Source organism: Rhinolophus sinicus, chromosome X (assembly GCF_036562045.2).
Source record: "Rhinolophus sinicus isolate RSC01 chromosome X, ASM3656204v1, whole genome shotgun sequence".
NCBI lineage: Eukaryota > Metazoa > Chordata > Mammalia > Chiroptera > Rhinolophidae > Rhinolophus > Rhinolophus sinicus.
This window is the reverse complement of record NC_133768.1, coordinates 77,457,200-77,480,026: the sequence shown is the minus strand read 5'-3', so window position 1 is coordinate 77,480,026 and position 22,827 is coordinate 77,457,200. Positions and strand designations below refer to the sequence as shown.

The following is a 22,827-nucleotide window of genomic DNA, read 5'->3' as shown; positions in this document are numbered from 1 at the left end:
CTGACAAAATCAAAAGCCTTAGTTCAAGGTAGAGTCAAACCCGGGGACTTCCGGAAAAATGGCGGAGTGAGGTGAGCCTCTGTAAAGCTCCCCTGGAGTTTAAAAAGAGTCGAACAACAAAAACTCCACAAAGGACTCCCTGCACAGCAGACAGGCAAGACAAAGAGGCCCACTACCGACTGAAATCACCTACAGGTGGGAGATTCGCGCGAGTGGAGGGAGGAGGAAAGGGAGAAGTGCGGTGGAGACGGAGCCGCGCGGGCGCAGGAAGCAGACCTGGCTCAGTGCGCCGAGCTCGCTGCTTCCCGGAACTACCGCAGCTGCGGGAGATCGGACTGCTAGGGCTCCGCCAGGGCTCCACAGGGCTGAGGGGACAGCATATAACACGGCTGAACCCAACGCTCACGGCAGAGACCTCGGAGAAAAGACTGAGGAAAAAGGCTGAAAGCGGTGGTTTAAGCCCGCACTGCCGAGCAGAGAACGGAGCCTTAGGCACTGAGACTAGCCGCCCCTCCCTCCCTCCCAGAGCTCGCCCCGCCCCACCTGCCCGGTGCTAGAAGCGAAACAGTAGCAGTGTCAGATCAAAACAACAGAAAATTTGCTGTTTTGAGAACTGTGGACCGCAAACACAAATTCACAGCCCAACTAGTTCCAGCAAAGGGAGAGAGCTGTGGAAGCAGGACCGGCTGTGGTGGTGGTCGCCGCCATTGCTCTGGGCCACCTCTCACAACTCACCCCGCCCCTGACCCCACCTATCTGGGCGGATCCCTGCCGGAGTAAACAGAACTGCTGAAATATACGGGCTCTGAATCAGGAGGTGGAAGAGCTTTGGAACATCAAAAGCTCTCCGCATACCCACCTGGACACTGCGCCCTGTGACCTAGATGAACTATTAACAGAGGAGAAGCCCGTCTCCCAGGGAATCCCCCCATTGTGTGAGAAGTTGGAATAGCGCAGAGAAAACATAGCACTACCGTGTGGGAGAAGAAAAATAAGTTGCAGTTGGAGAAATAATAAAACATTCTACCAACAAGTACTGGCAAACAAAAGAAAGACCGCTTTCTATCAACCTGTTGCAGAAGTCACTCCTGTAGATGTCTAGGAAGAGAAATAGTAAACCAGTAATCGCCATGAATAACCAAGGCAACAAGATAGCTCAGAAAGAAAGTGAAAAATCTCCAGAGAAGGCACTTAAAGATACAGAAATATGTGACTTAAATGACAGAGAATTCAAGATTGCAGTTCTGAAAAAACTCAACGAGATACAAGAAAACACAGATAGGCAGTTAAATGAACTCAGAAACTCAATCAAAGAACAGCATGAGCATTTTACGAAAGAGATTGAAATCTTAAAAAAGAACCAAATAGAATTTCTGGAGATTAAGAACTCAATAGAAGAAATTAAGAATGAAATAACCAGCTTAGGTAGTAGAGTTGACCAGATGGAGGAAAGAATCAGTGACATCGAAGATAGAAACCTGAAAATGACACAGATAGAAGAAGAAAGAGACTTGAGACTTAAAAGAAATGAAAGAACTCTACAAGAACTTTCTGACTCCATCAGAAAGAGCAATATAAGAATAATGGGCATACCAGAAGGAGAAGAAAGAGAGAAGGGAACAGAGAATATATTCAAACAAATTGTCGATGAGAACTTCCCAAATTTGTGGACAGAACTGGACCCTCGAATCCAAGAAGCAAATAGAACACCTAGTTACCTCAATCCCAACAGGCCTTCTCCAAGGCGCATTGTATTGAAGCTGTCTAAAATCAACGACAAAGAAAGAATCCTCAAGGCAGCCAGGGAAAAGAAGACGGTAACTTACAAAGGAAAGCCCATTAGATTATCATCAGATTTTTCAGCAGAAACTCTACAAGCCAGGAGGAGTGGAACCAAATATTCAAACTATTGAAAGAGAGAAACCATGAGCCAAGAATAATATATCCAGCAAAGATATCCTTTAGATATGAAGGAGGAATAAAGACCTTTCCAGACATACAGAAGCTGAGGAATTTTCTAATACACGACCTGCACTACAAGAAATACTAAAGGAGGCTATTCGACCACCATCAACAGGGACAATTTGTGGCAACCAAACTCAAAAAGGGGAGAGTAAAGGCCTGAACCGGAATATGGGAATGGAGAAAGTAAGCGTGCTGAAGAAAATGGAATACTCTAAATATCAAACTTTCTTTTACATAAACTTAAGGGTAACCACTCAAAATAAATCCAGAATTGAAATATATACTGAAATAAAAGAAGAAACAGAGGGAAACATCATAGAATACCACCACACAGAAATAATAGACAACAACAAAAGGCAAAGAAACAATGGAGACACAGCCTTACCAGAAAACTAAAGATAGAATGACAGGAAATCCTCACATATCAATAATCACCCTAAATGTAAATGGACTGAACTCACCAATAAAAAGGCACAGAGTAGCAGATTGGATCAAAAAACTAAACCCAACCATATGCTGTCTCCAAGAGACACATCTCAGCTACAAGGACAAGCATAGACTCAAAGTGAAAGGGTGGAAATTGACACTCCAAGCAAATGGTACCCAGAGAAAATCAGGTGTAGCCATAATGATATCAGATGAAACAGACTTCAAGGTGAAAAAGATAACAAGAGACAAAGATGGACATTTCATAATGGTGAAGGGACTGTACAACAAGAAGACATAACAGTCATCAATATTTATGCCCCCAATCAGGGAGCACCGAAATACACCAAGCAACTACTAACAGAACTAAAGGGAGAAATTGACCAAAACACAATTATACTAGGGGACTTAAATACATCATTGACAGCTATGGATAGATCATCCAAACAGAAAATAAATAACGAAATAGTAGCCCTAAATGACACATTAGATGAAATGGACATAATTGACATTTATAGAGCACTTCATCCTAAAACATCAGACTATACATTCTTTTCTAGTGTACATGGAACATTCTCAAGGATAGACCATATATTGGGACATAAAATCAGTCTCAACAAATTTAAGAAGATTGAAATCATACCATGCATATTGTCTGATCACAAGGCTTTGAAATTGGATATCAACTGTAAAAGAAAACAGGAAAAAACACAAATACATGGAGATTAAACAACATACTTTTAAAGAAGGACTGGGTCAAAGAAGAAATTAGAGAAGAGATCAAAAGATACATAGAAACAAATGACAATGAAAATACATCCTACCAAAATTTTTGGGATGTAGCGAAAGCAGTTTTAAGAAGGAAATTTATCTCATTACAGGCCTATCTCAAGAAACAAGAAAACTCTCAAATAAATAACCTCATGTTACACCTTAAAGAACTAGAAAAAGAAGAACAAGTAAAACCCAAGGTCAGCAGAAGAAAGGAAATAATAAAAATTAGAGCAGAACTAAATGAAATAGAGAACAAAAAGACAATAGAAAAAATTAATGTGACAAAGAGCTGGTTCTTTGAAAAGATTAACAAAATTGACAAACCCTTGGCTAGACTTACTAAGATAAAAGAGAAGACACTGATTAACAAAATCAGAAAGCGTAAAAGGGAAGTTATCACGGACACCACAGAAATACAAAGGATCATCCAAGAATACTATGAAGGACTATATGCCACCAAATTCAACAACCTAGAAGAAATGGACAAGTTCTTAGAAACATATAGCCTTCAAGGCTGAACCATGAAGAACTGGAAAATCTAAACAGACCGATCACCAGTAACGAAATTGAATCAGTCATCCAAAACCTTCCCAAAAGCAAAAGTCCGGGACCAGATGGCTTCACTAGTGAATTCTACCAAACCTTCAAAGAGGATCTAATACCAATTCTGCACAAACTCTTCCAAAAATTGAAGAAGAGACAGTACTCCCTAACTCATTTTATGAGGCCAACATTACCCTGATACCAAAACCTGGTAAGGACAGCACAAAAAAGAAAACTACAGACCAATATCTCTAATGAATACCGATGCAAAAATCCTAAATAAAATTCTAGCAAATCGAATACAACAATGCATTAAAAGATTATTCATCACGACCAAGTGGGGTTCATCCCGGGGCACAAGGATGGTTCAACATCAAATCCATCAATGTGATACATCACATAAACAAAATAAAGGACAAAAATCATATGATTATATCAATTGATGCAGAAAAAGCATTTGACAAGATACAACATCCATTTATGATTAAAACACTTAATAAAATGGGTATAGAAGGAAAATACCTTAACATAATAAAGGCCATATATGACAAACCCTCTGCTAATCTCATAATTAATGGAGAAAAACTGAAGCCCTTTGCTCTACGTTCAGGAACACGACAGGGATGTCCCCTATCACCTCTGCTTTTCAACATAGTGTTGGAAGTCCTTGCCAGAGCAATCAGGCAAGAGAAAGAAATAAAAGGCATCAAATTGGGAATGAAGAAGTTAAATTATCACTCTTTGCAGATGACATGATGCTATATATAGAAAACCCTAAAGACTCCACCAAAAAGCTATTAGAAACAATCAACGAATACAGTAAAGTTGCTGGCTACAAAATCAACGCACAAAAGTCCATTGCCTTCCTATATACTAACAATGAAATCTCAGAAAAAGAAATGCCAAAAACAATTCCTTTTGCAATTGCAGCAAAAAGAATAAAATACCTAGGAATAAACTTAACCAAGGATGTGAAAGACCTATATGCTGAAAACTATAAGACATTTTTGAAAGAAATTGAAGAAGTCACAAAGAAATGGAAAGACATTCCGTGCTCATGGATTGGAAGAATCAACATAGTTAAAATGGCCATATTACCCAAAGCAATATACAGATTCAATGCAATCCCCATCAAAATCCCAATGGCATATTTTAAAGAAATAGAACAAAAAATCATCAGATTTGTTTGGAACCACAAAAGACCCCAAATAGCCAAAGCAATCTTAAGGAAAAAGAACAATAATGGAGGTATCACACTTCCTGACTTTGGCTTGTACTACAGGGCTACAATAATCAAAACAGCATGGTATTGGCAGAAAAACAGACACATAGACCAATGGAATAGAATTGAGAACCCAGAAATAAAACCACATAAATATGGACAGATAATTTTTGACAAAGAAGCTAAAAACATACAATGGAGCAAAGACAGCCTCTTCAATAAATGGTGCTGGGAGAATTGGATAGCCACGTGCAAAAAAATGAAACTGGACTGCTATTTGTCACCATGTACCAAAATTAATTCAAAATGGATCAAAGACTTAAGCATAAGACCTGACACAATAAACTGCATAGAAGAAAACATAGGTACTAAACTTATGGACCTTGGGTTCAAAGAGCATTTTATGAACTTGACTCCAAAGGCAATGGAAGTAAAAGCTAAAATAAACGAATGGGACTATATGAAACTTAAAAGCTTCTGCACAGCAAAAGAAACCATCGACAAAATAAAGAGGCCACCAACTGAATGGGAGAAGATTTTTGCAAACAGTGCCTCCGATAAGGGGCTAGTATCCAGAATATACAAGGAACTCATGCAACTCAACAACAAAAAACAAACAACCCAATTGAAAAATGGGCAGAGGACTTGAAGAGACATTTCTCCAAAGAGGACATACAAATGGCAAATAGACATATGAAAAAATGCTCAACATCACTAATCATCAGAGAAATGCAAATCAAAACCACAATGAGATATCACCTCACCCCAGTCAGAATGGCTATCATCAACAAGACAAATAGTAACAAGTGTTGGAGAGGCTGTGGAGAAAAAGGAACCCTCATACACTGTTGGTGGGAATGCAGACTGGTGCAGCCGTTATGGAAGGCAGTGTGGAGGTTCCTCAAAAAATTATGAATAGAATTGCCATATGACCCAGCAATCCCTCTCCTGGGTATCTACCCAAAAAATCTGAAAACATTTATACATAAAGACACGTGTGCTCCAATGTTCATTGCAGCTTTGTTTACGGTGGCCAAGACATGGAAACAACCAAAATGTCCTTCGATAGATGAATGGATAAAGAAGTTGTGGTATATATACACAATGGAATACTATTCGGCAGTAAGAAAAGATGATATAGGAACATTTGTGACAACATGGATGGATCTTGAGAGAGTAATGCTGAGCGAAACAAGTCAGACAGAAAAAGCAGAGAACCATGTGATTTCACTGATATGTGGTATATAAACCAAAAACAACAAAAGAACAAGACAAACAAATGAGAAACAGAAACTCATAGACACAGACAATAGTTTAGTGGTTGCCAGAGGGTATCGGGGGCGGGGGTGGTGGGTGGGAGATGAGGGTAAGGGGGATTGAATATATGGTGATGGAAGGAGAACTGACTCTGGGTGATGAACACACAATGGGATTTATAGATGATGTAATGCAGAATTGTACACCTGAAATCTATGTAATTTTACTAACAATTGTCACCCCAATAAATTTAATTAAAAAAAAAAAAAGGTAGAGTCAAACCCAAGATCATGATGAATTCACAAAGCCCATCATTCAAAGGCTCTTGACAGCCCCCAAAGCTGGCCATTCCTCTTGCCTCCACTAAGCAAACAATTCTAGAGCATTAAGTAGGTATCAGTCATTGTATTAGGCATTGGAGATTCAAAGATCAATAAGAGAATGTCCTGCTTTCAAAGATCACACAATTTAGTGAGGGGGAGAGACACAGAGAGCCACACTACAGTGAGACAAGACATAATCGAGGAATATAGCAAGTACAAATTACATAAAAAGGGTGAAGCTACTTAAACAGAGCTCAGAAATAGCTTCACAGAAGAAGTTGGCATTTGAACAAGGTCTTGAAGGATAAGTAGGAGTTTTACTTCAGGCATTGCCACCAGGGTTATGCTTGTCTATGCAACTAACCCCTTAAATATTATGAAGACATGCTATCTCCTGAACTTGCTTGGGTTTCACAGCAAAACATCATCCCGTTTCCCCTTTCTCCACCATGGCTCTTAATACTATAGCTTTATTAAAAGCATTTCTATCAAAGTCCTTTCCCAGGTCAGTTTTCATCAGCTGGTGAGGGCATGTCTTGCAGGGACTCAGCTCCCACTCCACACCAGAATGCCAGATGTGGTGAGGCCTAAAAGGAATACCCACGGAACCACAGATAGGGGAGTCATACCACTACAGTCTTGGTGGCGGATGGGTTAGAGACACAGGAAGCAGGAGCCACAAGATCCACAATCTGCCATCCGCTTCTCTGCCAACCAATCAACCCCTTGCTAACTGCAATCTGTGCTTCTCTCCCAACCAACCAACCAACCAACCAACCAACCAACCAACCAACCAAGCCCCTAATGTAGCCACGGTAGTTATATTAGTGGCTAATGGCTAACCGGTAACAGCTGATGGCCACCCAGCCACAGCGGATGGCCATCTGATTACAGCTAATGGTCATCTAATAACCGAGCCAGCACCTTTCCACGTGAGGACGAGAGCCTGGAAACTGCTCTCAGGGACTCTCTCCCCACAGAGCTTCTCTCCTTTCCAGAAAATTCCACAGAAGTACCTTAGAAAGGGTTGGGAAGGACTGTTTAAGCAGTGGCTGTCAATCTATAGCATGCAATAGAATCATCTAGAGGGCTTGTTAAAACACAGATTTCTGGGTCACCCCCAGAGTTTCTGATTCAGTAAATCTGGAGAGGGGCCCAAAAATGTTCATTCTAATAAGATCCCTGTTGATGCTGAAGCTGCTGGCTCCAGGACCACACTTTGAAAACTGGTTTAACCCACCCAGTTAATTAAGCAACAGTTAAACTAGAGGTTCCCAGAATCCCCTGAGGAGACATAAGAGATTCCTAGTTCCCAGTTCTCAGCCCAAAGCAATTATGTAAAAATCTCTGGGGGTGGAACCCAGGCGTTGGTATTTTTTCAAGCTCTCTAGGAAATTCCAATTTACAGCTAACATGGAGACACTGCCCAAGGACTTGCAGCCCACAGAATAACTCAGAATCTGTGCATCATAAGTACCTGTGGGGACAGAGCCAGGAGTGCAGTTTCTAGGCTCTTGGCCTCACGTGGAAAGGTGCTGGCTCAGGTAGTAAATGGCCATCAACTGTGATTGGATGGCCATCAGCTGTGGCTAGTTGGCCGTCAGCTGTAATCAGTGAGCCATTGGCCACTAATATAACTGCTGTGGCTACGCTAGCAGCGGATCGTGGCTGGCAAGTGCGGATTGCGGATCGTGGATTGTGGATTGTGGATTGCACAGAGGCAGATTGCAGTTAGCACGTCGGATTGCAGTTAGCAAGTGAGGTTGGTTGACAGAGAAGCTGATGGCATGTTGCGGATCGTGTGGCTCCTGCTTCCTGTGTCTCCAACCTAGCTGCCCGCAAGACTACAGTGGTATGACTCCCCTACCTATGGCTCCATAGGTCTTCCTTTTTGGCCTCACCATATCCTGCATTCTTACGTGGGAAGTGGGACAAGAGACCCCGCATGACACCCTGCATGACAGTACCCCAAATATGATAGCCACAAAGTCCCATAGAGGGGGATTCGCTTGCATAGTAATGAATGAGAATTACAATGCCACATGTTTCTATATAGTGAGATGAATCTTTTTGTTTTCCCCTTAGTACATAAAAAACAAACAAACATGTAAATATACCCTCCTCCAAACAAACATTCCTTTCCCCAACCCCTTCTTTCAAATTTTCTTTTTCTTTTAAATGAGTTTTTTTATTAGTTTCAGGTGTACAAAACAATGTAATAGTTAGACATTTATAACCCTCACAAAGTGATAACCCCCTCCCCCAACCAATCTACTACCTCTCTGACATTGTATATAGCTGTTACAATTCCATTGAGTTTATTCCCTATGCTGCACTCCACATCCCCACATCCCATGACTATATGTATGTATGTCTGTGTGTGTATATATATATATATATACATAAATATATAATATTATATATATATATTATAGTTGACATTCAATATTCTTTCTAATTTTCAATTTCTTGGTTGATGAACAGCAAATGCTGGTGCCAGCTATTAGGACTTCCATGCCAAAATACAAGTCAGTGGCAAATCTAGTCTTGACTAAAAGGGGATAATATGGAAAAGGAAAACATAAACTATACTGCTAGGAAATCATCAATTGGGCTAAAATCAAACGGCACACATTCCCAGCAGATAAATTAAGTTCAAACAGGGTGTTTTTAGTTTACGGATGATTAGTGCTAGAGGCACCTGTCCTCACAAACCATCTTAGTTCCCCTATTAAAAGAAAATTGGTTACTGAAAATTACAATTACTGCCTCCTCCCAAAATGCTTATTTCAGCTGGCCACAATTCTGCCACACTCTCTGCCCTTTGCTTGCTTTTATTCTGCTCTGTAGCCAAGCCCAGTCCTCAACAAACACATCTCTTTTCTCTTTCCATTCTGCCTAGTTATGTTTGCATGTTATACTATTTAATTTTCTCACTTTCCTTTCATCATTCTTAGCTCAATACATTCTACTCCATATAATCTTGTTCCCCACAAGTACACATACATCACTACTCAAGTCCTTTTCACCTCTCTTCAATCCATGCCTAATAACCTCAGGAAGCACATGCCCCTATTTCCATTCCATTTATGAATTTTAAAAATGATTTTGATCAAAGTTGTGAAGCCTGAATGATGCTAGTGATAGTGCAGCAAGGGAGAAGAAAATCCTGTAATTTGAAGGAGAATAGAAGTAATAAGGACCCAGTGCTATGAACCTCTACAGCACTTCAAAGAATGCACATGTCCTCTTTTGAATTTCTACAAAAAGAATGGCTGTGAGTTTGTGTGTGTGTGTTTTGTGTGTGGTTTGTGGGGTGTGTGGAAATAATGGTGGGGAGTCTTGGTTGTTAGCCTAACAGATGACTCCTGGCTGGTTGAATAGTGCTGTGGGGACAGAGTCCCAGAGAGCAGTTGCCAGGATCTCGACCTCACGTGGAAAGATGCTGGCTCGGGTAGTAGATGGCCATCAGCTGTGACCAGTTGGCCATCAGCTGTAACCAGTTAGTCATTAGCCACTGATATAACTGCCATGGCCATGTTGGGGGATGGCAGAAAAGTGGACTGCAGGTTGCGGATCGTGTGGCTCCTGCTTCCTGGGTCTCCAACCCAGCCGCCAGTGAGACTATAGTGCTATGGCTCCCCTATCTATGGCTCCGTGGGTGTTCCTTTTTGGCCTAGCCACATCCTGTGTTCTTGTGCGGGGAGTGGGAGCTGAGACCCTGCATGATACATGGTACAGCGAGCAGGGCTCTGGCGAGGTAGGAATGGTGTCTCACACTGGGCAGGAGGACATGTGGCCCCCACACAGTGTGTGGAACCCGGTAGCCACTGTTCTCAGGAGGTGGATCCCCGAGGAGGGTGGGAGGATATGGATGGCTCTCTGGCCAGCATGGAGAGGGCCCTGCAGGTTCTAGCTGAGCTGTTGCCGGAAGAGGAGAAGGGTGCAGCCGGCTGTGTGGTCTGGATGTTCCTCACCACGTTGTGTCATAACTTGGAGGAAGCGCTTGCTGAAATAGCCTGGATGTGGGACCAGCAGTCCTGGTGGGAAGCGCTGGAAGCTCGGGTTAGAGGAAGAGCCCCACAGTGGAAACTCCGTGGCACAGGCTGACCAACCAGGTGGAGACAATGTAGCCCCCAACCCCCACTCCCAGCCCATTGTGAAGCAAAAGGTAAAGCATGAGCAACCTTTGGGTCCCAGGGACCTTGCTGCGGCAACCCAGCTGTGACTGAGTTCACAACCTACACCCTTTACACTCCCACTGAGTTGCAGGAGCTGGGGAGTTGGTGCCAACAGCACCCTGGAGAGCCAGTCTCGGCTTGGCTGCTACCTTCATGGGATGAGGGGGCAGATAGCATTCTCTGCTCCCCAGGGGAAATGGAAAAGCTAACCTCTGTGGCAGTGCATCTGTCCCTGTGACAAAGGTTACAGAACTGCCATAGGTTGGCCCAAAACCAGGGCAACCGTTCTCTAATGGGGTGGCTCACTGCTGTGGTATGCACAGTATGGGGACAGGCTGGCAAACTGCCAGACACTGTGAGTCAATGGCAGTCATATACGGAACTTACTCAAACCATCCGTGAAATGGGTATGAGACATGCTATGTTCAACCCTAATATGTGGGGACTGGATGACGAGCTTTTTACAGTCAGCATGAGAGATCTGGCTTTGGATACTGCACCTTGCAAGTGCTTTTGGATCCTTGGTTGCCATTCTTATGCTCTATGTGGGGCGGCAGATCCATGAAGTTACCATCGCTGTGGCCACCTTGGGGGATGTTGAAAGCCAGGGGCAAGGGAAGTTAAGACAGGAGGTCCGAGAAGTTAAGGCCTAGAAGCCCAAATCAAAAGTAAGGGTGGAGGTCACAGGCCTCAGAGAGTAACACACACATATGTGTGGCGTGATCTCGTGGGAACAAGGGATCAGGAAAAAATAGACCGACAACCCAATGCACTCTTGTTAGAACTTTGAAAACAGTAGCATGCGGAACAGCAATTCCAGTGAAGCCCAAATAGAAAGTCCAGGAAAGTGTAACCCGTGTCCCTCCAGGAAATCACGCGGCCGTTTGAAGCTGACTCCTTTCAGCTTGATTTGGGGGTACCAAGGTAACTGGTCAGAGGGGACGAGCGGGGACCAGAGGTCCTACAAGGAACTGACCATACATTGGTCCCCTTCTAATGTGCAGAGGGTTTTGGCCCTAGTTGACACTGGTGCAGACTGCAGTCTTGTTTATGGGAACCCAGAACTGTTCCCTGGACCAGCAATCTGCATTGATGGCTACGGGGGAAAGACTGTGACGGTAAAAGCTGTTTCCTTACCACTGGGTATAGGAAGGCTTCCCCACCCCCTACCTACAAGGTATATGACTCCCCCATCCTGGAATATATTCTAGGGGTGGATGTGCTACATGGCCTCAGTTTATAGACGTCGGTAGGAGTTCCGTCTCCAGATCCAGGTGGTGAAAGCGGTGACACGCGGGCATGCTCACCACCCTCCTCATGTGTTGCCACAGCCCTGGCGCGTGGTTACAGTGCGACAGTACCGCCTGCCAGGAGGACAGGAGGAGATTGGTCGTACAGTTTTGGAATTGGAGAAGGCACATATAGTGAGGCCAACGTACAGTCCCTTTAACTCCCCAGTATGGCCTGTCAAGAAGCCTGATGGGACCTGGCGAATGACTGTGGACTATAGGGAGTTAAATAAGGTGACACCACCCTTGCACGCTGCAGTACCTTCAACACACGATTTGATGGATCGTCTGACTGTCCACCTGGAAACGTATCACTATGTAGTAGACTTGGCAAGTGCTTTTTTCTCCATTGACATTGCACCTGAGTGTCAAGAGCAGTTTGCTTTTACTTGGGATGGGCGGTAGTGGACTTTCCAAATCCTTCCACAGGGATACTTGCACAGCCCCACTATCTGCCATGGGCTTGTAGCCCAGGATTTGGCACAGTGTGATCACCCGTCCTCTGTGATCTTGTTTTACTATGTTGATGACATGTTATTAACTTCTGATTCTCTTTCAGATTTAGAGTAAGCAGCTCCTTCTCTTCTCTGCCACCTGAAGTCACGTGGCTGGGTGGTGAATGATGAAAAGGTCCAAGGCCCTGGCTTATCTGTCAAGCTTTCGGGTGCTGTGTGGTAGGATAAGACAAAGTTCATACCTGAGGCGATTATTGATAAAAATACAAGCCTTTCCCCGGCCGACCAAGGTCTCCCAACTGCAGACGTAATTGGGTCTGCTGGGGTATTGGTGGCTGTTTGTACTTCATTTAGCACAAATGGCAAGGCCCTGGTATAACATGATAAAAAGGGGGATCTCATGGGATTGAACAGAGGCTATCGATCAAGGCTTTGTTGCCACAAAATGGGCAGTGCCGTAGGCACAACCTCCGAAAGTAATAGATTCTGGCCGCCCATCTGAACTTGATGTTCACGTAACCCAGGTGGACGGTTGGGGCCTCTGGCAATGGCAGGAGCATCTCTGGCCGCCAGTGGGATTTTGTTCCCAATAGTGGAAAGGAGCGGAAGTTCACTACTCTCTAATAGAGAAACAGCTGGCTGCTGTGAATGCAGCCCTAGTAGCCACAGAAGCCATCACAGGGATGGCACGGTTATTGATTCAAATAACCTATCCCATTCAGGGGTGGGTCTATACATGGACCCAGGGACCCAAAACGGGGGTACCACAGACCACCACCCTTGCCAATTGGGGTGCCTACTTGGAGCAACATAGCACCCTTAGTTCAATAACTTTGAACACAGAGCTACAGCAAGTCTTGGGGCCTGTAGAACTTGTAACCCAGGCTGAGCCATGCGCTGTCCCTAGAGGGAAGGACTTGGAGATCTCACCCTACAAAGAAGGACAGCCCCCAGTACATGAAGATGCCTAGTATACTGATGGATCTAGCCGGGGAGCTGCAGCCATTTGGACTGCTATTGGTGTGTAGCTCAAAACAGACACCATTTGGTTTGATACTGCGATGGGCCAGAGTAGCCAGTGAGCTGAGCTACAAGGTGTGTGGATGATAATTAGTCACAAGCCAGGGCCCCTAGTTATTTGTGCTGGCAGCTGGGCGGTGTTCTCGGGCCTAATGTTGTGGCTTCCTACGTGAAAACACCAAAACTGGTTGGTAGGACACAGTCCACTGTGGGGTCAAGCTATGTGGCAGGACCTCTGGGACCTAGGGCAGAGAAAGGCGGTGACCCTAATGCATGTCATAGGTCACTCCCCTTAGTGTCCCCAGGTAATGATGAAGCAGATGCCCTAGCACGGGTCCGATGGTTAGAACGGCCCCTGCCACTGATGTGGCCCATTGGCTGCATAGGAAATTGCAGCACGCTGGAAGCCGAACCATGTGGTAGGTGAGCAGACGCTGTTGTCTGCCTTTGAAATGGCAGGAGATAGCAGATGCCTGCTATGACTGTGCCCAGGACAGCCCCCAAAGGTGGAGGCTGCCCTGGGAGACACAGCACATTATGCGAGGGAGGGTACCTCTCACTCACTGGCAAGTGGATTACATTGGACCCCTGCCTAAGGCCTGCAATGCAATGTATGCATTCACAGCAGTGGACACTGCTACAGGATTGATGTTTTCTTGGCCATGTCCAGCTGTGGATCAGCAGCATACAGTGGCTGCTCTTACATGGCTGTGCACCCTCTATGGGTGTCCCCCAAGTCATTGAAAGTGACAGGGGTAGGGGTACTTTTTATGGGGCAAGAAGTGCAGTGCTGGGCTGCCAGAATGGACATATAATGGTTATTTCATACCCCATACAATCCACAAGCAGCTGGCATGATTGAACACTACAACAGACTTTTGAAGCAAGGCCTCCGGGTGTCAAAACCACCTCCCATGATGTGCGATTGGGCCTCGCATCTGTGGGATGTTTTGAGAATCCTGAATGAGCGACCACGGACGGGAAGGCCCGCACCAGTAGAAGCTCTGCTACATCGAACGACCTCTCCCATTCAGTTACAGGTTACCACAAGTGAGACTCTGTTAAAGCCAGGCTACAGCAGAAATGGACACATTTTGCTGCCAGTACCCACATGCTTGAAAGCAGGGGAATGGCAGCAATGGACCTGGACCTAGGGGGTAAAAAGCCCCAACTGTGGGTGGTTGGGCCTGATAGTGCCATGGGAGGCTGGTTTGACCTATGATTTGCAAGTGGTGGCAGAGTGGCCACCACCAAGTGACTGTGGTATACGGAGGTCCCAATCCCAGGATGATTTTGCAGGGAACCTATGTGCACTCACTATGGCCTATTATAGGGTCCTCTGTTCTGTTACATGTTGAAACTATGCAAGGGACCCCAAGCACTGTCATAAAGTTGTGGTACCACAAACTGGGAAAGGTGCAGGTGTCAGCGACCCTCCTTTCCCAGGACAGAAAGCTAGCATCTATCCTCCCAGATGGATGTGATTTGCCATTGTTGGTTCCTATGACTACTATTTCTTTCTGCCCATAGGTGCCTATAGGCTAATATGGCACAGGGCCCCTCAAGGAAGATGCTTGCTGTGTAGATTTTGAGTTGATACCTTGGAGGCGAGGAGTATTGGATAGAATCCCAGAGATTAGTTGTGACTAGTTGGCCATCCCTGTGACTAGTTGGCCATCAGCTGTAACCAGTTAGCCCTTAGCCACTGATATAACTGCCGTGGCTACCCTGGGGGATGGGTTGGTTGGCAGAGAAGCGGATGAGAGGTTTCAGATTGTGTGGCTCCTGCTTCCTGTGTCTCCAACCCAGCCGCCAGTGAGACTATAGAGTGTGGACCCCTTATCCATGGCTCCGTTGGTGTTCCTTTTTGGTCTTACCATATCCTGCGTTCTTGTGCAGGGAGCGGGACCAGAGATCCCACATGACAGTACTGATCTGCTTACACAGCCTGGTCCCCAATCTAGGTATCAAAGGCAAGGCTGCCTTTTATTCAACACTATATCATAAATATTGTTTGACGTTTTTAAAAATTCTTTAGAATTATCATTTTAAGGAATGCATAATAGTTTAGCATGTGGATGTATTGTAGTTAATGTTGTTGGACTGATTAAAAAATATGTTTCTTCAACAAAAGTTTGAAAGGAAACACACCATCATGTTAACGGTGGTTCTTTCTGGGTGGTGGGATTATTGGTGACTTAATTGTTAACATACTTTTAATTTTCCAAATTTTCTACAATGAATACGACTGCTGTTATTATTTTAAAAATCCTCGAAAACATTAACAAATAAATTTAAAAGTCTGTGCTGTACAATTTACACAAAAATCCTCATCTATTTCTGTCTTCCTAGGATTAAACCTGCTTTTCATCAAGTACTACCTCTTGCAGGAAAGAAAAACCCAGACAATTTCTTTTTCGACTATTGTTTTCATTTTAATGGCAACTTTATTATAACTAACTCATTTCCATTGCAAAAATCCACACTTTCAGTTATATTATGGGCTAAACTGGCCTTTGTGGACTGGCCTGGGAATCTACTCACTGTATATAATGCCAGTTCTATGGGAAAATGCACTCTGAGTTTCAAATAATAAACGATGAACTTTTGGAACACATCCTGTGTGTCAGCTGGGCACTATTTTTGTTAAAAGAAACTTGCTGGGATCGGAGGAGGAAACATGGCGGAATGAGGTGAGCCTCTGTAAAGCTCCCCTGGAATTTACAACAAATCGAACAATAAAAACTCCACAAAGGACTCCCTGCACAGCAGACAGGCAAGACGAAGAGGCCAACTACCAAAGTCACCTACAGGAGGGCGAATCCAGCGAGCGGGGGAGGAGGAAAGGGAGAAGTGCAAGGAGATGGAGCAGCGCGTGCGCAGGACGCAGACCTAGTTCAGTGCTCGGAGCTTGCTGCTTCCCGAAATTACCACAGCTGCGGGAGAGGGAAGAACTCGGACTGCTAGGGCTCCGCTTATGGCCCATAGGGCTGAGGGGCCAGCATATAACACAGCTGAACCCAACGATCACAGCAGAGACTTCGGAGAAAGGCTGAGGGAAGAAGGCTGAAAACGGTGGTTTAAGCCCTCACTGCCGAGCAGAGAATGGAAGCCTTAGGCATTGAGACTAGCCGCCCCCTCCCTACCATCCCAGAGCTCGCCCCACCCCCACCTGCCCGATGCTAAAAGCAGAAAACTGGCAGTGTCGGATCAAAGGAATAGAATATTTGCTGTTCTGAGAACTGTGGACCACAGACACAAATTCGCAGCCCAACTAGTTCCCGCAAAGGGGAGGGAGCTGTGGAAGCAGGACCTGCTGTGGTGGTGGTCGCCATCATCGCTATGGGCCATCTCTCACCACTCACCCCGCCCCTGGCCCCACCGATCTGGGCGGATCCCTGCAGGAGCAAACAGAACTGCTGAAACATACGGGCTCTGAATCTGGAGCTGGAAGAGCTTTGGAACATCAAAAGCTCTCCGCATACCCACCCGGACACTGCACCCTGTCACGTAGACGAACTATTAACAGAGGAGAAGCCCATCTCCCAGGAAATCCCCCCATTGTGTGAGAAGCTGGAATAGTGCAGAGAAAACATAGCACTACCTTGTGGGAAAAGAAAAATACGCTGCAGTTGGAGAAAAAAATGAAACATTCTACCAACAAGTACTAGAAAACAAAAGAAAGAACTCTTGCTATGAAACTGCTGGAGAAGCCACTCCTGTAGATGTCTAGGAAGAGAAATAGTAAATCAGTAATCGCCATGAATAACCAAGGCAACAAGATAGCTCAGAAAGAAAGTGAAAAATCTCCAGAGAAGGCACTTAAAGATACAGAAATATGTGACTTAAATGACAGAGAATTCAAGATTGCAGTTCTGAAAAAACTCAATGAGATACAAGAAAACACAGATAGGCAGTTAAATGAACTCAGAAACACAATCAAAGAACAGCATGAGCATTTTACGAAAGAGATTGAAATCTTAAAAAAGAACCAAATAGAATTTCTGGAGATTAAGAACTCAATAGAAGAAATTAAGAATGAAATAACCAGCTTAGGTAGTAGAGTTGACCAGATGGAGGAAAGAATCAGTGACATAGAAGATAGAAACCTGGAAATTACACAGATGGAAGAAGAAAGAGACTTGAGACTTAAAAGAAATGAAAGAACTCTACAAGAACTTTCTGACTCCATCAGAAAGAGCAATATAAGAATAATGGGCATACCAGAAGGAGAAGAAAGAGAGAAGGGAACAGAGAATATATTCAAACAAATTGTCGATGAGAACTTCCCAAATTTGTGGACAGAACTGGACCCTCGAATCCAAGAAGCAAATAGAACACCTAGTTACCTCAATCCCAACAGGCCTTCTCCAAGGCACATTGTATTGAAGCTGTCTAAAATCAACGACAAAGAAAGAATCCTCAAGGCAGCCAGGGAAAAGAAGACGGTAACTTACAAAGGAAAGCCCATTAGATTATCATCAGATTTTTCAGCAGAAACTCTACAAGCCAGGAGGAGTGGAACCAAATATTCAAACTATTGAAAGAGAGAAACCATGAGCCAAGAATAATATATCCAGCAAAGATATCCTTTAGATATGAAGGAGGAATAAAGACCTTTCCAGACATACAGAAGCTGAGGGAATTTTCTAATACGACCTGCACTACAAGAAATACTAAAGGAGGCTATTCGACCACCATCAACAGGGACAATTTGTGGCAACCAAAACTCAAAAAGGGGAGAGTAAAGGCCTGAACGGAATATGGGAATGGAGAAAGTAAGTGTGCTGAAGAAAATGGAATACTCTAAATATCAAACTTTCTTTTACATAAACTTAAGGGTAACCACTCAAAATAAATCCAGAATTGAAATATATACTGAAATAAAAGAAGAAACAGACGGAAACATCATAGAATACCACCACACAGAAATAATAGACAACAACAAAAAGGCAAAGAAACAATGAGACACAGCCTTACCAGAAAACTAAAGATAGAATGACAGGAAATCCTCACATATCAATAATCACCCTAAATGTAAATGGACTGAACTCACCAATAAAAAGGCACAGAGTAGCAGATTGGATCAAAAAACTAAACCCAACCATATGCTGTCCCCAAGAGACACATCTCAGCTACAAGGACAAGCATAGACTCAAAGTGAAAGGGTGGAAATTGACACTCCAAGCAAATGGTACCCAGAGAAAATCAGGTGTAGCCATAATGATATCAGATGAAACAGACTTCAAGGTGAAAAAGATAACAAGAGACTAGATGGACATTTCATAATGGTGAAGGGGACTGTACAACAAGAAGACATAACAGTCATCAATATATATGCCCCCAATAAGGGAGCACCAAAATATACCAAGCAACTACTAACAGAACTAAAGGGAGAAATTGACCAAAACACAATTATACTAGGGGACTTAAATACATCATTGACAGCTATGGATAGATCATCCAAACAGAAAATAAATAATGAAATAGCAGCCCTAAATGACACATTAAATGAAATGGACATAATTGACATTTATAGAGCACTTCATCCTAAAACATCAGACTATACATTCTTTTCTAGTGTACATGGAACATTCTCAAGGAGAGACCATATATTGGGACATAAAATCAGTCTCAACAAATTTAAGAAGATTGAAATCATACCAAGCATACTCTCTGATCACAAGGCTTTGAATTTGGACATCAACTGCAAAAAGAAAGTGGGACAAAACACAAATACATGGAGATTAAACAACATACTTTTAAAGAAAGACTGGGTCAAAGAAGAAGTTAGAGGAGAGATCAACAGATACACAGAAACAAATGACAAAATTTTTGGGATGCAGCGAAAGCAGTTTTAAGAGGAAAATTTATCTCATTACAGGCCTATCTCAAGAAAAAAGAAAACTCCCAAATAAATAACCTCATGTTACACCTTAAACTAGAAAAAGAAGAAAGTGTAAAACCCAAGGTCAGCAGAAGAAAGGAAATAACAAAAATTAGAGCAGAACTAAATGAAATAGAGAACAAAAAGACAATAGAAAAAATTAATGTGACAAAGAGGTGGTACTTTGAAAAGATTAACAAAGTTGACAAACCCTTGGCTAGACTTACTAAGATAAAAAGAGAGAAGACACTGATTAACAAAATCAGAAACGAAAAAGGGAAGTTATCACGGACACCACAGAAATACAAAGGATCATCCAAGAATACTATGAAGGACTATATGCCACCAAATTCAACAACCTAGAAGAAATGGACAAGTTCTTAGAAACATATAGCCTTCCCAGGCTGAACCATGAAGAACTGGAAAATCTAAACAGACCAGTCACCAGTAACAAAATTGAATCAGTCATCCAAAACCTTCCCAAAAGCAAAAGTCCGGGACCAGATGGCTTCACTAGTGAATTCTACCAAACCTTCAAAGAGGATCTAATACCAATCCTGCTCAAACTCTTCCAGAAAATTGAAGAAGAGACAGTACTCCCTAACTCATTTTATGAGGCCAACATTACCCTGATACCAAAACCTGGTAAGGACAGCACAAAAAAGAAAACTACAGACCAATATCTCTGATGAATACCGATGCAAAAATCCTAAATAAAATTCTAGCAAATCGAATACAACAATGCATTAAAAGATTATTCATCATGACCAAGTGGGGTTCATCCCGGAGCACAAGGATGGTTCAACATCCACAAATCCATCAATGTGATACATCACATAAACAAAATAAAGGACAAAAATCATATGATTATATCAATTGATGCAGAAAAAGCATTTGACAAGATACAACATCTATTTATGATTAAAACACTTAATAAAATAGGTATAGAAGGAAAATACCTTAACATAATAAAGGCCATATATGACAAGCCCTCTGCTAATCTCATAATTAATGGAGAAAAACTGAAGCCCTTTGCTCTACGTTCAGGAACACGACAGGGCTGTCCCCTATCACCTCTGCTTTTCAACATAGTGTTGGAAGTCCTTGCCAGAGCAATCAGGCAAGAGAAAGAAATAAAAGGCATCCAAATTGGGAATGAAGAAGTTAAATTATCACTCTTTGCAGATGACATGATGCTATATATAGAAAACCCTAAAGACTCCACCAAAAAGCTATTAGAAACAATCAACGAATACAGTAAAGTTGCTGGCTACAAAATCAACGCACAAAAGTCCATTGCTTTCCTATACACTAACAATGAAATCTCAGAAAAAGAAATACAAAAATCAATTCCTTTTGCAATTGCAGCAAAAAGAATAAAATACCTAGGAATAAACTTAACAAAGGATGTGAAGGACCTATATGCTGAAAACTATAAGACATTCTTGAAAGAAATTGAAGAAGACACAAAGAAATGGAAAGACATTCCGTGTCATGGATTGGAAGAATCAACATAGTTAAAATGGCCATATTACCCAAAGCAATATACAGATTCAATGCAATCCACATCAAAATCCCAATGACATATTTTAAAGAAATAGAACAAAAAATCATCAGATTTGTTTGGAACCACAAAAGACCCCGAATAGCCAAAGCAATCTTAAGAAAAAAGAACAATAATGGAGGTATCACACTTCCTGACTTTGGCTTGTACTACAGGGCTACAATAATCAAAACAGCATGGTATTGGCAGAAAAACAGACACATAGACCAATGGAATAGAATTGAGAACCCAGAAATAAAACCACATAAATATGGACAGATAATTTTTGACAAAGAAGCTAAAACATACAATGGAGTAAAGACAGCCTCTTCAATAAATGGTGCTGGGAGAATTGGATAGCCACGTGCAAAAGAATGAAACTGGACTGCTATTTGTCACCATGTACCAAAGTTAATTCAAAATGGATCAAAGACTTAAGCATAAGACCTGACACAATAAACTGCATAGAAGAAAACATAGGTACTAAACTTATGGACCTTGGGTTCAAAGAGCATTTTATGAATTTGACTCCAAAGGCAATGGAAGTAAAAGCTAAAATAAATGAATGGGACTATATGAAACTTAAAAGCTTCTGCACAGCAAAAGAAACCATTGACAAAATAAAGAGGCCACCAACTGAATGGGAGAAGATTTTTGCAAACAGTGCCTCCGATAAGGGGCTAGTATCCAAAATATACAAGGACCTCATGCAACTCAACAGCAAAAAAACAAACAACCCAATTGAAAAATGGGCAGAGGACTTGAAGAGACATTTCTCCAAAGAGGACATACAAATGGCAAATAGACATATGAAAAAATGCTCAACATCACTAATCATCAGAGAAATGCAAATCAAAACCACAATGAGATATCACCTCACCCCAGTCAGAATGGCTATCATCAACAAGACAAATAGTAACAAGTTTTGGAGAGGCTGTGGAGAAAAAGGAACCCTCATACACTGTTGGTGGGAATGCATACTGGTGTAGCCGTTATGGAAGGCAGTGTGGAGGTTCCTCAAAAAATTATGAATAGAATTGCCATATGTCCCAGCAATCCCTCTCCTGGGTATCTACCCAAAATATCTGAAAACAGTTATAGATAAAGACACGTGTGCTCCAATGTTCATTGCAGCTTTGTTTACAGTGGCCAAGACATGGAAGCAACCAAAATGTCCTTCGATAGATGAATGGATAAAGAAGTTGTGGTATATATACACAATGGAATACTATTCGGCGGTAAGAAAAGATGATATAGGATCATTTGTGACAACATGGATGGATCTTGAGAGAGTAATGCTGAGCAAAATAAGTCAGACAGAAAAAGCAGAGAACCATGTGATTTCACTGATATACGGTCTATAAACCGAAAACAACAAAGGGACAAGACAAACAAATGAGAAACAGAAACTCATAGACACAGACAATAGTTTAGTGGTTACCAGAGGGTAAGGGGGATGGGGGTGGCGGTGGGAGATGAAGGTAAGGGGGATCAAATATATGGTGATGGAAGGAGAACTGACTCTGGGTGATGAACACACAATAGGATTTATAGATGATGTAATACAGAGTTGTACACCTGAAATCTATGTAATTTTACTAACAATTGTCACCCAATAAACTTAATTTAAAAAAAATTACGAATAGAATTGCCATATGACCCAGCAATCCCTCTCCTGGGTATCTACCCAAAAAAGCTGAAAACACTTATAGATAAAGACACTTGTGCTCCAATGTTCACTGCAGCTTTGTTTATGGTGGCCAAGACATGGAAACAACCAAAATGTCCTTCGATAGATGAATGGATAAAGAAGTTGTGGTATATATACACAATGGAATAGTCTTCGGCGGTAAGAAAAGATGATATAGGAACATTTATGACAACATGGATGGATCTTGAGAGTGTAATGTTGAGCAAAATAAGTCAGACAGAAAAAGCAGAG

General features: G+C 42.6%; 1 protein-coding gene across 18 annotated transcripts in view; it reads right to left on the bottom strand.

Moving 5' to 3' along the window:
* Positions 1-22,827, bottom strand: part of PAK3 (p21 (RAC1) activated kinase 3) — a 415,175-nt gene that overhangs the window by 9,969 nt on the left and 382,379 nt on the right. The window lies entirely within an intron of this gene.